Below are 16,065 nucleotides of genomic sequence, written 5' to 3'. Positions count from 1 at the left end.
ATGCAGGGCTCGATCCCAGCACCTGGGATCATGACCTGAGCCGAAGGCAGAGGCTTTAACCCACTGAGACACCCAGGAGCCCCTATAATCCCATGTTCTTAAAATGTTTTAGAATTTATATGATTTTTAAAAACATGGGAGAGGGTGCCTGTGATCTCTCTCTGTCAAATAAATAAATAAAATCTTAAAGAAAGGGGTTGGGAGAAAGGTCATTATCAGTCCAGGGAATATGAAAAAGTCAAAGATATTACCCAAGTGTTTACCATAGTTATCCACTGGTACTAGTAAATAAAGCAAGCAACTCCTACCATAGAAAAAAAACTATTAATGAGCCATCAAAAAAACAGGTCAGTTATCAGTATTTATTTTGGAATTCCCCATAGTTTTATCTTATCAAGTTGTTTTTCCTTCCCCCTTTTAAAGCAGCCTGTTTAGTGAAAGTTGACTGAATCAAGATGGGGACAGAATGAGGTACTGTCACAATGCTGATCTGTCTTTGTGCATATACTGCCCATGACTGTTTCACCTAAACACACAATTATTTTACATATAAAGTGTTTCTAAAGTAGATGAAAACAATCACTTTGTAAGTGTCCAATTTGTCTTCAGAACGTCAAGTCATCAGTAACTAGAGCACCTTTAAAATGTCTTTCAACATACTTATGAATATGTTTCTTCCAGTAATTATAGAAGATTATCAACTATCTAATCTATGTCCTCACCAAACAAGATGAGAAAATATATATGTACATAAAAATACATGTTTTCATGACTCTGGATATTTATTGACTAAATATTTACTCATTTAAGATAAAAGTGATTAAATACTGAAATAGCAAACCATTTGATAATACTTTGCCTTTTACCACCATAATTAAATGTTATGCTGAGTAAATCCAAATGAATTAAAAACTTGTGGACTAAAAGAAAATACAAAAACACACACAAAAAGGTTTCATTACAAAAGAATAAGAATATATGCTAATATATATTTATAACTTAAATATTACATGTGGCTACTTTCTTCCTAACTTGGACAGCAAATCAGAAAATATTGAGAAAAAGGACTCAATGGACATGCATCCCAGCCAGTCAATTGTCCCCACTGTCCCTCAGGCCAAGGTTTCAACAGACCTCACCAAAATGCTCTCTCAAATGGAACACACCTTGGAAACCATGATGTTCACGTTTCACGAGTTTGCTGGGGATAAAGTCTCCTTAACAAAGGAGGACCTGAGAGTACTCATGGAAAAGGAGTTCCCTGGATTTTTGGAAAATCAAAAAGACCCTCTGGCCGTGGACAAAATAAGGAAGGACCTCGACCTGCGCCTAGATGGCAAAGTGGGCTTCCAGAGCTGCTTCTCGCTATCTCAGGGCTCACCATCACATGCATGGACTATTTTGTAATACACATGAAGCAGAAGGGAAAGACACAGGCAACAATGAGCAACACTCCCACCCACTGAGAGTTCTCTAGAAGGGTCTCTTAAGGAATCTGTCCTACAGCTTCCCCCAGTATAAATTCCATGAGCACATTGGGACCCTCAGAAATTGTACAAGTAAAATCCAACCCCCATTTGAGAAGCAGAGAAAGAAAAGTCAGATAAACTTTTGATTTTTATATTGCTTGCATCCTCTTGCCCTCAGTAAATAAATTCCTTTTCTAGTTTCTCAAAAAAAAGAAAAAAAAATTGAGAAAAGGTTACTCTTGCCGTGGGTAGCCAAGCTGACCTAAGTAGGAAGTGTTTTTCTAATTACCTTTCTACCATGTTTCATCAGCTTATCAGGTTGGATAAAACGGTGGAATAATGGAAACATATTAAAAATATGAATATGTGAAATTACTGAATTGGCTATATATTTTCTAACCTAGTAAGTGAAAAGATTTTATACAAAGCGATAGCTACCTCTTATTCCTCCTGATTTGTATATTAGAAATTGATGACCTATCTTTACATTCTTAGAAACAAATAACCCAGGGTACCTGGGTGGCTCCGTCATTAAGCATCTGCCTTTGGCTCAGGTCATGATCCCAGAGTCCTGGGATAGAGCCCTGCATCAGGCTCCCTGATCTGCGGGAAGCCTGCTTCTCCCTCTCCCACTCCCCCTGGCTTGTGTTCCCTCTCTCGCTGTGTAAATAAATAAATAAAATCTTAAAAAAAAAAAGAAAGAAACAAATAATTCTATTTTTTGCACAAAAATATTTCTTACAAGGATTTAAGAAGCCCTGAAAATGGTTGCCTCCACAAAAACTGGACTTTAAAAGGACAACCCTTTAATATAGCTGAATTCAACTAGTATGAAATGGTATGGCCAGCTTGTGTTCTAATTAGTTGAGCATTCTTTCTGATTGTTGACTGGTCAACAGTTTGGATATTGCTTCTGACTTTTCTACATGATGGACAAAGCCCTTTAACGTTTCTGATATATGCTTGCTAGGTTGTATCTTTGGTAGATGAACTCAAGTTTGACACATATTCCTCTAAAATATATAGAGCATAAATATTTTAATTTTTTAATTTATTTAAGAGCATAAATATTTTAACACAAGGTGAGTTGACCATAGGCTTTTATTCGAAACTGGGTAGTTTGAGGTAAAGTCTAAAGGTATCTTCACTACTCGTGTGTTCCAGACGAAATCATATGCATTATTTAAATATCTAAAAAATTTAAATACTCTTATTTGAGTAATTGGAAATATACCCTCATAGCAACATAAGCTGAGTGGGTTTAGTTTTCTAAGAAGTTGAAACACTTAAGGATTGCCACATGGCAAGAAATAAGCCACAAATGGCCTTTAGATTCTAGCAGAAAATCATTAAGAAAATCCAAGGTTATTATTCTTCTATATATACCATCAAACTGTTGATTAAACTTCATCTAAATAAGAATATTTTCTTGGGGCACCTGGGTGGCTCAGTAGGTTGGGTCTCTGCCTCCGGCTCAGGTCATGATCTCAGGGTCCTGAGATTGAGCCCCCGCATCAGGCTCTCTACTCAGTGGGGAGCCTGCCCCCCACCCCCGCCACCCCCGTCTGCTGCTCTGCCTACTTGTGATCTCTCTCTCTGTCAAATAAATAAATAAAATCTTTAAAAAACAAGAATATTTTCTTAAGAAAAGAGAGAAGAGACGGCAAGAGGTAAATAGGAGGAACCAAAAATTATCTCAAAGAGGTCAAAAGTATGGATAGAAATCACCATCCAACTGACAACCCTGCTTCCCCATGTAAGATCATGATTTGGTTTTGGCCTGGATATTGGAGAAATCTAGGCTAGCAAACCCTCCTCCTTTGAACAGTCCCAGCTGACAATCAGTATCCATTTAGTATCAAGTCTGACCTGGCAGAGACTAAACAAAAGAATTTTCAATTCAGCTATTTGGACATTTAAAATTTTCATTGAGTGTACACTACAAGAGAGAAATTCTGGCGGAAAAAATGTTTATACATTTTTATACCACTGCTTTATAAGGTCTTCATCTTTTTTCTAACCTACCCAGCCAATTTTGAAATGGCCTGAAAATACTATTATAAAGAATGTATAAAACTATGTGCAATTCTAACCAAGTGATATTTGTACTGTTCTAGAAACAATAACGGATAGCTGTCAGGTTCTGGATTAAAGATCTAAGAAGTCAGGTATCTAGAGCAATGGAGAAACAGAGATTGAGACTGGTATTTTGACATTTCCCAGGTTATGTTCTCTTTTCTCTTCCTTGAGCTCTTTGAATACATTCTCCCCTTTCATTTTAAGTGACTGACGTGCCGCCAATGTTACAGAACCTAGAACCACTCCCTGGAGACATTACTTTTTTTTAACTCCTTGGACATTTGGGAATACAATTTATAGCAAGTAGATATACTGTAAATTGAATTGCTAAGGGAGTTTGCTCTTTGCTTAAGTTCTTTCATAAGATGAATAATGTTCTTACAAAGCAATTAATACCACCAGTGGCGTAATGCTCCTCTGACTTTTATGAACAAATTTAGATGTTTACCAGAAATACCGTAATGAAAACTTCTGATGGATTTATTAATAAGAACTTGGATTTACACTTGTTTTGTTCACTGCTGTATGCCTAGCTTATAGAAAAGTACTTGGGAGAGTAATATAAGCTCAATAAATAACTGGGAAATGAATAAATGAATGAACACTTTCAAGGCCTGACCTGAGACAAAAGCACGGAGTCTCATTTCAAGTGCACAAGGGAAGCAGGAGAAATATCAGTGTTCAGGCTTTTACCTTCTCACATGAATAGTTAGAACCACTCAGTTGGGAGGAGGCTAATGGCAAGGGGATGGGAAGTTTCTGCATGTTACAGATTTAAAAGCATACTCTCTATCAATTTGTTTACACTATTGAAAATCAAAATTGTTTTTTTCCGCAAGGAATTATATATTTTTAGGCCCATATTGACTAAGATATAGGGGGGAAAAAACCCGTAGAAAGCCCCACAGAACTTCTAACAATAGTCTAGGCAGAAGTATGTGACTGTCATACTAATGCAGTAACACTTTCCATGATTTAATACCCTAGCGGATAAACATTTGTATTTAAAGTGTAGATACATTTTGGAAACACTCAACTGACTCAGGAAACACATGTGCTTTGATGCCATCGGGTCATACTTCAGGTGGAGCCCCGGGAAATTTTTTGGAAAGTACTGGGAGAAATAGGTTGGAAGGAGGGAGAGAGAGCACATAAATCCATTAGCAATTGCATTTATAGCTCTTCCCATCTGTCATTTTCAAAGCATTTTTCTAATATTAGCCACTGAAGTTGTAAGTACACATGGCTCGCATCCATTGTCTCCTCTCACTTGGTAAAGACAAAGAAGTGAACGCAGAAAACGTTAGTGACTTATCACTCGTTCGTGACCCAGGTGGAAATAAATGCAAAGACTTAAGCCACAAGTTCGCAATTTCCTTCCTTGTGCTGAAAATCTATGAGGACAACTTTTTCCCTAGGAATAACTTTTTGCCTTTTAAGAGCATCTTCACTCCTACTCTGCACATCAATTAGGGAGAAAGCATGGGATATGAAAACGTGGTTGGAGTTACCTATTATAATCCATTGCATTGTAGATTTGATTATGCCAACTTAAGGCAAGAAAGGCCAACTTAGAGAAAAAAAGAATCATGGGACGTAAGCAAGACTTGATGAATTGTATGAGGTCTACAGCTGCCATCAAAATCACGTAACACAATGGATTTCTATGGTCTTTGTTTTAGTTTTACCAAAGCAAAGTGATTCAGTCATTTTAACTAAAGTCATACCTCCCTATCTCCCCAGAACATAAATGATATTACGTTGTCTGCTCTCAGCGGAGACAAAAAGTGGACTATATCGTTTAACAAAATTGTCTGAAGAAATTAATAGCTGTACGACAGTCCTAAATAGTTCTACCATTAGATCAGTCATTTTAAACTTTAAAATACATATGTGCCTCCCACTGGAACGTACACTTGAAAAAGACAACTAGAAAACTTTAACTAAATGAGTCTTGCCCCTACTCAGGCTATATCTGCACGTGTGCAAGAGAGCGGGGAATCTGGAAGCTTCTAGTGACTAAAGTCTGTAACATGCTACTAGAATGACCAATAGACTAACTAGTCACTCAAATGAGGAAAAGGTTTGGCAAGTCCACGGGGAAAAGGAGCTTACAATTATTCACCCACCAAAATTTTTAAAAAAAGAAAGAAAGAAAAAAAAAACTTATACAGAAATTCAGGACATATCTCACAAGGGGAAGAAGAAACTAAAAAAATTTAAGAGACAAAGCCAGCCTATACAAATTAGAATAATATATGCACAAATCTCTGGAGAAACTCTATTATATCACAATTAATGCAGAGCCTGCAATCAAGCCAGGCTAATTTCAATAGATTCCAAGTTTTGAACAGTTCCTAGACTATCCAAGTGGGAATTTGGCCAGGATGCTGGGGTTAATAATTCATTTTGAGAAAGGCTAATTCTTTGGGAAGCAGCCCACTCTGCAGGAGGAAGCATTTGGCCCATGTGAGCAAATTTGCTCTTCAAGATCGCCCTTTATTAGCTCCACAAGACACCTTTCTTTCTTTCTTTCCTTTTTTTTTTTTTTTTGAGAGGGGGTGGGGGGACAGGGGTCAGTTTACTTTCTCATACATGTAGAAATATTTATCATGTTTTCAATAAATATAGAAGACATTCAGAGAAATTCTTCAAGCATATACATTAAATGTTTGGGTTCTTAAAGAACAAATTTTACATCAACTTCCAATTACTACGATCTGAGTATAGGGTTGTCAGAGGAGTAGTGGGCAAAATGCACCGCCTCTGGAATCAGACAGTCCTGGCTTTTCATCTTGGCTCCAAACTGTGAAACTTTGAAGAGGCCACTGAATCACTCTAGGATTCAGGTTCTTCACTCCTAAAATAGGAAAACTAATGGTGCCTACTTCATAGGGGTCTTATGAGGTTTAAATAAGTCATTTGTTAATTGAACAAACAATTACTGAGTGCCAGAAACTGTTTGAGGCTCTGAGAATACAGCAGCAAACAGACGAGATAAATCCCTGACCTCATGGAATTTGTATTCTGATAAGAGATATATGCAACAAACAACAACAACAACAACAACAACAACAAAACCACACACACAGTCTGCCTGGGACTAAGTTTTATAAAGAAGAACTTGATTAAGGTTATCTCTGAAAGGAGATAGAAAGTGATTAGGGATGCTGTTCTTTTATGTAGGGTAGGTCAGGGAGAACATTCTGGAAAGTAACACCTGAGCAGAGACCTGAATAAAGTCTGAGCTGGCCAGGAGGCTGGGAAGCTGGAGACCAGAGTCCTAAAGCAGGGGAGGGGGACTGTGTGCGTGTGGAAGGATGGGGCCAGCAAAGCAGCCAATGCCAGACCATCTCAGGTCTTAATGGGTCATCTTAAAGGACTGAAGGGCTAACCTAGCATCTGGCACATAGTGGAACACATAACATAATGGCGATTTATTCCCATATTGGGTAAATATAGTCACAGCTCAGAATCTTTTGTTTCCATTGCTCTGCTACACAGTTGGAAGTATTCTCTGTTAATCCTCTCAGCCTAACATAGCTGATTCCTAACTGACACCTTCACACATTTTAAATGCTCATGAATATCACCATTGTTTCTAACCACAAACTTTTCCTTGCTGTGTGATTATTCAGCATCTTCTTTGTCTGCTAATGGGTCTTAAAAGTGATGGGTTCTTTCAAGCATTTTGGTCAAGGGGAATGGAGGTACACAAAAATAATGGGACATATTAAGTATGGAGATGAAGTAATAACAGTATCCTTTTTGTTTTCCCCCAGGAACACCCAAGTTTGGGTGTCACTTCCTACTTAGCTGTTTTAGAAGGAAATCTTTCACTGTTCTTCATGTCTCTAAATCTGACTATAATCAAGCCCCAGCAACAACCAGTAGCACCCACAGGAGATACTGAATGAATCATTCCTACCTTTCCCAAAACTTGAATGGCTCCATGTCATCAACAACCAGAGTCTTGGGGCACCTGGGTAGCTCAGCTGGCTAAGTGTCTGACTCTTAATTTTGGCTCAGGTCCTGGTCTCAGGGTTGTGAGATTGAGCCCTATATCGCCTCCATGCTAGGCGTGGAGTCTGCTTAAGATTCTTTCCCTCCCTCCCTCTGTGATCCCTCCTCCCTCTCACCCCCCCCTAAAAAAAAAAAACAAAACCAAAAACAAAAAACCCAAAACCCAAACAAACAAACAACCAGAGTCTTGGCCTGCATTTGAAGGTCTTTCACATTCTGGGCCCAACCTATCTTCCCAAACTTGCACCACACTACTCTAGAACACATACATAAAATCCTAACTGAACCATACTGGCCTCTCTGTCCATTTTATTCCTGTATATATTGCCATCAAAATATTTGCCATCTTGTAGGTAGTTGAGATGCTCTCCCTTATTTTAGGCTCTCTTATGGTTTTTATATACATGGAAGCCTATGTTTCTCAGCCCCTCTCTGCCTCTCTTCCCCATGAATTGGGCAGGGCCATGCTCCTAGTTCAAGACATGTGAACGTGACTAAGGGGGTACATAGGCTCTTTGGGGGCTAAAGAACTCACTTGCTGATATAAATTCCCCAGGTCCTTTCTCTTGCTGTGGCAATCATGGTACTTGTTGAGATGAGGAGCCACAAAATGGAAGGACCTTTACATGCGACCTTGCATATGGAGGACAGCTACCTCAGAGAGTAGCATGAACTCCTCATGGACTTTGTGTGCCAGGAAACAAACACTTATGTTAAGCCATTGAGATTCTGGTGCTCTTTGTTGAGGCAGCATAACATAGCCTATGCTGGCTGATATACCATTATTCAAGATCTCCTTTGATCACTACTTTGAAGTGATTCTTCCTCTCTTAAAAAGTCGTATGGAAACAATTTTACTGTTTTTTAGTTGCTGGTAAATTATTGCTTAGTAGGAAGAATCAACACTAATGAAAAGGCGCTTTGATACACTTGGGAGCTCAGAAATGGGGGTTAAAATGAATCCCACAGGGTTCTGAAGGGCTGACAAGCTGTGTTGAGAGCTGCCTAGAAAAAGAGATGGAGAGATGAGTAAGGTTCAGAGGGGACACTTGGAGATGACATGGGTATAAAAAATATATATAAAATTTTATATACAAAATTATATATATATATATATATATATATATATATCACATGAATTTTTCAAGTGACACATGTGCTATGTGATGCAACAGTTTCCCATGTCACTGCAAAACTTTAGTAAGATTAGAAAATGCAAAAACTCCTCAGGTGGTTTGATTTCTTCAAGAAGCTGATGAAGGGGCTTAATTTTGCACCAAGATTGTGTAGGGTTAAAACAGTCATTTGAGTGGTCAAAGGAATCAGCTGATATCTGGGTCACACTTCACTTATTAATGAAGCAAATAGGAGAGATCATGTAACTATCTTGGATTATAGATATTGGGGGGCCTTGGTAAGAGAGTAAGATTCTCAGCAAGAGGAACCATATTTCACACATCTCTTTATTCCTGCAGGTGCTTAACCCCAAACTTTATAGTGGAGGACCCCAGTAAAAATGGACCACGTGAACAGATGACTGCTGCAGATCAAAACTAGTCCCTTCATTTTGCTTTCTCATACCAAAATGTATAACTTACTCTTCTGTTTTACTTTTCTGCTAGAAACATTCTCAGAATATTCTACGATATTTTGGTGATTTTTAGCTTGTAAGTGGTAGCAAATATTTTAAGTCCTTACCAGTACAACCTCGGTAATTACACACTGTTCCATTTATTCTCTTAATCTGCACTCTTAGCTGCATTTAATGATCTGAATTTTGTCAGCATGAAGAGAAAGAGCTTCCACAAAGGGTGAGAATTGGGAGGAAATGTAGATAAAAATGAATTTCACTATCTCACTTCCAGTTTATCTTCTCTGCCATCAACATTAAAGTCCTGTTTTTGTCTCTTCAGAAAACCACATGACATTTGAGAATCTTCTCCTCTACTGCACAAATTTCAGAACCATCTGGAATACCTTCCTCCCTTCCTTCTCTCCACCTCCCTGATCGTCCATCCTTTTCTTCCAATATGAAAGTGTTTTTTTCCTTATTTGGCTTACTCTTCTTGTGCTTCTAAGCTCTTTAATTTTATCTTAATTCTCTGGCTACTTTGGTATCATTTAGCTGAAGCCAAACTCACACGTACACAGGAGAGTTTGCAATAAATAATACTTGGAGATAAATTGTCTGTGGTATACATCAAAATCAACTTTTCTGGTTTTTAATTCTAAATATTAATGAGAAGTTAAAAGGGCAAAGACTGTCAAGCTGATACATCCCAGTATATGAAGAAGAGCTAACATAACACATATGTAACTATTTTTAAGTATGTTTGGGCTCTCCATCAGGAAGACTTCTATATGCATAAAAATTAGTAGATTAAACTCACACCTATAATCTTTGAAGATCTTCTCATAATGAAACCAATTTCTTATGACATAATACTTGAGGAGAACATTTGTTAATTTGGCCTGTTTTTGCAAAAAAAAAAAAAGTATAGATAAAAAAATGATACATGGCCCTCTCCATGTATTTCTTTTACTTGCTAGAGCTGATGAATTTAAGATTATTGGCAGAGACTATAAAAATAATTTACATATATACCCAGTCAAGTTTACAAAGAATGAACTCCCGGTTAAAATCCTGGTATATAATAATGGCTTCGTTTCAAAGAGGAAACACGTGTGAGTGTGTCTGTCACACACACGCATGCACACACATGCACACATGTCACACACACGCATGTGGACACATGCACACATTCTCGCTGCCGTGAATTAGAGATGCTCACAATTTAACAAATACATATTTCAACATGCCCTTTGCTACTCAAATTAGTGGCAGCATCTGCATGACTGTCCCCAACCTAGTGCAAGGAAAGTGATTCCTTGCCCAGACAAGGGGCTTCTGACACTTGTCTTTATTACCCTGTCATAAATTCATAAAGGGATGTCTGCTGTAACCAGTTGGCAAGTTCACTGCATAAACATCAACACCAATTTAATGACTTGTGTACACATCGTAAACTAGAGAATCTTTATACAAAGAAATCAGTAAATCAAACATGAGCTGAGGCTTGGGGAAAGCAATTAAAGCCTTAAGTTAAGGTGGCTGGAGGAGGGCACTGTATCACATCAGAGCAGATAATAGAAAATGTGTTAACGCCATACAGTATGTGTAATTAAATTAATTAGTAATATTAAATGTGTTTAAAGCAACATCTCATCAACAGAGAAGAGAAATAGACAAGAGCAGATAAATAGATAAGAAACATTTAAAAAATTTAAATTTCCCATTTTGTGTGTTCAAAGATGGGCCAACAACAACAACAACCACAAAAAAACCCAAAACACAAAAAACCCTGAAACTTCCTAAGAAGTTGATAAAAATAAAACAGGGAGGGGATGTAAAGTTGATCTACTTGCCTCTAGCTAGTAACGGAAAAAAGGAATAGTCAGAACATAAAAACCTCTTTGGCCCTATTTCATGTCCTATAGCATATTGGAATGTTTTGGTGCCAACCCATTTCATTCGAATACCTCCAAGGCTGATAAAAAGTATCTTTAAGGTACATTGTTTTCTGAGCAAGTATTTGCAGTCAATCCCTAAGAAATGCTTAAGCATCACCTGGTAATACAAATTTTAAAATTATTTGTAAAACATCCAGGGAGCTTTTTGCTGAACAAAAATTAGATTGCTTATATGCCAAAGCTCCTCATCAGCTGAAAGCTGGAAGCTAAATTTGGCCATAAGAAACTGGCTTGGAACTTTAGAAGTTCTGAGGCCAAATTCAGCCGTGTATTACTTGCATGGCTTGTTACATGGGGCGGGGGAGGGGGGACGGGGAGGTCTGTTCCAGTGATAGCAAGACTTGCATTTATTCATCTCAAAAGCAATAAGATCTTAGAACGGAGCCTCCATAACACAAAATGCTTTTAAGTTCTCCCTGAGGGGAATACAATATACACAATTTATGTAAAAAGAAGAAAAATGAAAGCTAAGTATTCCAGTTAAGGGTCAGCAATCAATATTTCTTTAACAGCCTAAGCAACATGCATTACTCTTAATACAAATACTTAGGAGACTTTACATTCTCCATAAAGGGGGATTTCCACCTAATTGGGGTTGAAAGTAACAGAATACGCTCTCCCAACGTAGTTTCTATTACTGAAAGATGAAAAACATATTTGGACAGCACTTCGTGGATCCTGTCATCCTTGGTTTAAACTTCTTACCTAAATGTCCTAAATGTTTAAACTTCTTACCTAAATGTCCTAGGCAACAGGTCCTAAATGTCCTAATTTACCTAACTGTCCTAAGCAACTACCTTTTAATATATCTCAATGGAATATGACAAAGACATTACAACATCAATATGAAGACCATACAGAAACAGGAAAAAAAAATCTGAACACAAAACTAATTGTACTGAGATCATGAGAATATGGCTTTCCTGGGGGAGGGGGGTGCCCAATTTTTTTCATGGTGCTGAATGATGTTGTCAAGGAGAAGTTTTTAAAAAGTAAACCTTCTGTTCATTTCAGCAGCACAGAAAAGTTATGATAAGATATTATAGGTAGATAATGGACCTAAGAAATCAAGTATAAGTAAAAGGACTGAATTTTTAAAAGCATATATACCCTAATTAGTTTCTGAGCATTCACTTTGGCCTTCAGCCAATCTATTCTCCATACTGGAGTCAGAATCATCACTGCAAAGTACAGATTTGATCTTGTTACTCTACAGCTTGACATACTTCACTGGATTTCCATTGCTTTCAGGCTAAAGATCAAAATGCTTTTCCAGTGCCTGCAAGGAACCAGATGAGCTGAGTGAGAGCCTCCAGAATCATATTGTTCTATCATCTAGCATCTCCCCTCCATCCATACAACCCTTCCATTTCCACAACTCTAGATGCTTTCTCCTGCCACAGGACCTTTGCACATACTGTCTCTGACTTCTTCCCTTGTGACCTGTCCTTCACCCCTCTAATGCAAATCTTCTCACTTCACATCTACTATTAATTGTTACTGCCCTTTTTGATCAGGTCAATTCCCTCTTAACATATTCTTTCAAAGCTCCCTAATTTCTCCTTAGGGCACTTCCCCAACTGTCCTTTTACCAGTCTACGAGCACCACAAGGGCAACACTTGCATCTATTCTTTTTATCCACCATTATATCTTCAGTGCCTGTCACAGAGGGTGGTTCTTAAAGGAAGTGCTTGATTAATACCTGTGGGATGAATGAGTGAGTGAATGAATGTCAAGGTATAATTAAGCTTCTTTAAAAAGCCCACAAAAGCAACCTCAAGGCCTTTCTAGGCAGCTTGAAATGAACTAATAATTCAGAGACTATATCAATACAGGCACTGCTCGATGGCTAGGATTGAATGATTCCATTGTGGTTGGTGAGGCCCAGCTGAAGCATTAAAGGAGGACCATCAAAGAGCCCTTCTGCTCCTCACCGGATCCTTAAAAAGTGGCACAGGGGCACACCGGCTGGATCTTTTGCTTGTGCATGGCTGTCTTCCATACTTAGCCAAGCTGACTCAGAAGTTAAACCTCTTAGAAGGATGAGTTATCCACTTACTGGGTTTTTAAATAAAGAAGCCTATTAATTTTTCTTCATAATTGGAGTAAGTAACCAAACAGTGGTCATCTGCAAAGAACTTCTAATTTCTCCCTCCATCTGTATATGCTTTCGTGATGACTATTTTTTAAAATTCATTTATTAGTCCTGTGCCTTTTAAAAGTTTTTATTCTTCCTGTTCTTTCCTTCTCTCAGTGATGTGTTGCCATATGGCCTAAGGAGCCCCAGGGACGTTACCCGCCACCATCATTTCTCCTGGTTTCCAAGTGACCTTAATTTTACTAAGGTTTAAGATTCAAGTGTATAACAACCTCTCTTTCTTTCCAAAGCAAAATTTAGAGGACTCAGTTGTAAATGATTCATACAGCAGCTTTTACTTCCCCTGTGTATCAAAAGCATGAAGTATTCGCTGACTCCTGATTTTGAAACCAATTTCTGTTTTTGACCACTCTGTTAAAACTGCCTTTATTTGCTTAGCACCAGGAACAGGTTTCTTGGGGCACCTGGGTGGCTCAGTTGGTTCAGTGTCTGCCTTTGGCTCAGGTCTTGATCCCAGGGTCCTGGGATGGAGCCCCATGTCAGGTTCCCTACTCAGTGGGGAGCCTGCTTCTTCCTCTCCTTCTGCCTGCTGCTCCCCTTGCTTGTGCTCTCTCTGTCAAATAAATAAATAAAATCTTCACACACACACAAAAAAAAAACAGGTTTCTTTGCATGGGTTATGAGTTTTCTTTAGATCTGTTAAGTATCTAGTAGATACTTAGATCTCTGTATTTGCAAACCTGCTTTGTCCTTGTTAATAAACACCAATTAAAACTCTAGAAAGATGGCTTCTGTTTCCACCAAACCTGTTTGCTAATCTATAGAATAGAATAATAATACCTTACAGGTCATGAGAAGAATTGGGAGGATGAATGGAGTGATGATGATTTAAAAAGCTAAGGGGCACCTGGGTGGCTCAGTCATTTAAGAGCCTGACTCTTGATTTCAGCTCAGTTCTTGATCTCAGGGTTCTGATCTCAGAATCGTGAGATCAAACCCTGCATCAGGCTTCAGACCGGGTGTAGAGCCTGCTTAAGATTCTCTCTTTCCCTCTCCCTCTGCCCTTCCCACCTCCCTCTCCAAAAAAAAAAAAAAAAAAAAAAAAAAAAAAAAAAAAAGTTAAAATATCAAAATTAAAAATGGTAACCAATTTTTGATTTAAAAAAAAAAAAACCCTAAAAACAAATGATGATTGTTCTCTTATTCTTTTAAAAACACTGGTGTTCTATTTGAAAACTTTGTGAGATATATAAATCCACTAGTTTCTAAAACTGACTGTTTGCAGCTTATATATGATATGCCTTGTTGTCCATGACTCCCCAATAGAATTTATAATTACATATTTCTAAACATTTAATTTAGCAATTTTTTTTATTATTTTTTAAGGTTTTATTTGTTCATTTGCCAGAGAGAGAGAGCACAAGCAGAGAGAGAGGGAGAAGCAGGCTCCCTACTGAGCGAGCCCGACACAGGGCTGGATCCCAAGACCCTGAGATTATGACCTGAGCCAAAGGCAGAGGCTTAAGCAACGGAGCCACCCAGGCATCCCTTAGTTTAGCAGTGTTTTTACATCAGTTCTCTTTCTCACTGTTGTCCAAATGAGAGCATTTTTTATCTTTGCCTTTGAAGTCGTTTTAACATAGTCTCATTTCCATTTCCTAGAAAGTTGGAGAATGTCACCCAAATTTCTGCTAAGGATGAACTCCTGTCTTATTTTGCATCATGAAGTGCCCATTCTTCACGATTAAAAAAAATAATAGTACATCAGGGAGAATATCAAGTCTACAATGTTATGTTTTAAAATACCAAACATCATGTTGATACAAAACAATAGATTTCAGAATTGTAAACATTTATATTTCAAGTTTTACTTGTTTCACTTGCTACGTGTTTTCTTTCTATCCAGCCACAGATGTTGGGTTCAGGAAGGTCAACGAGTCCACCTATTTTATTTGTAATATTTTTTATACTCCAAAATCAAATTATTTATATTCTGAAAATTGAGTCACTTTATGTATACCAACAGCTCAATGATTCCCTATATTTTCCTTAATTCTTAAAGCATTTCAGAGCTGTGACATGCCCTAATAACATCTAAAAATATGAAAAATAGAAACAAAAAAGGCCATTTCCCAAACAGCAGGTATTCATCATGTTGAAATAAGATCTCGCCCTCTAGGTCTGACCCTCACCTCACCTCAGACTTCCTGGATTCTTAAGGCTGTGGCCTTGGCACACAAGGGTTAAACATAGCCCATAAGCTAAATTCAGGATTAAATGGACAGGGCATGAAGAACGAGGACTTCCTGGTTAAATCGCCATGCCACCTGTGGTCAAGAACAAATGGTCTTTCCCTCGTCTCTGGCCTTTCTTGCTCTTTGGGGTGAGAAAGTAATGGACTGTGGTATAGTCACAACCACCAGAATTTCTCTTGGCACCTTTTGTGCGCCAATCACGGAGAAATGCTTCCTTATATTCCTGGTAAAACGTGCCCAGAAGAGAAGAGTCAGGCTCGTATTTTCCCCAAAGATTAAAATATCAAGAGATGGGAAATCCCTCCCCCCCATAGAACGACCTTATTATCGAGACTAAGGCAAGCACCTGGGGAATTAAGAGCTGACATACCTCATTTTAAACATCTACCATATGTTCACAGAAAATACAGCCACGTTACTTATCACTTTCTGTTTTTCTTTCATTGGTTTATGTTTTGCTTTGAATAAAAACTGCATGAAAACACAGTCTTACATTACCAGGTAGGCTGCTCCTCCACGGAATAGCTCAATAACATTTTTAGTGTTTTATTTATGCAAACAAAAGAGCTCCTCAAATCAGCGCGGGTTGAACTGCTTGGAGAGGGCTGT

General features: G+C 38.1%; 1 protein-coding gene and 1 pseudogene across 8 annotated transcripts in view; one reads left to right on the top strand and one right to left on the bottom strand.

The window, feature by feature from the left end:
• MEIS2 (Meis homeobox 2) overlaps window positions 1–16,065 on the bottom strand; it is a 206,284-nt gene that overhangs the window by 70,822 nt on the left and 119,397 nt on the right. The gene's annotated exons all lie outside the window — the stretch shown is intronic.
• Window positions 1,144–1,466, top strand: LOC116867355 (annotated as a pseudogene).

This window comes from Lontra canadensis, unplaced genomic scaffold (assembly GCF_010015895.1).
Source record: "Lontra canadensis isolate GAN:19392208 unplaced genomic scaffold, GSC_riverotter_1.0 scaffold12, whole genome shotgun sequence".
In the NCBI taxonomy this organism is placed as follows: Eukaryota; Metazoa; Chordata; class Mammalia; order Carnivora; family Mustelidae; genus Lontra; species Lontra canadensis.
The sequence above is the reverse complement of the archived record's forward strand: the minus strand, read 5'-3'. Positions and strand labels throughout refer to the sequence as shown.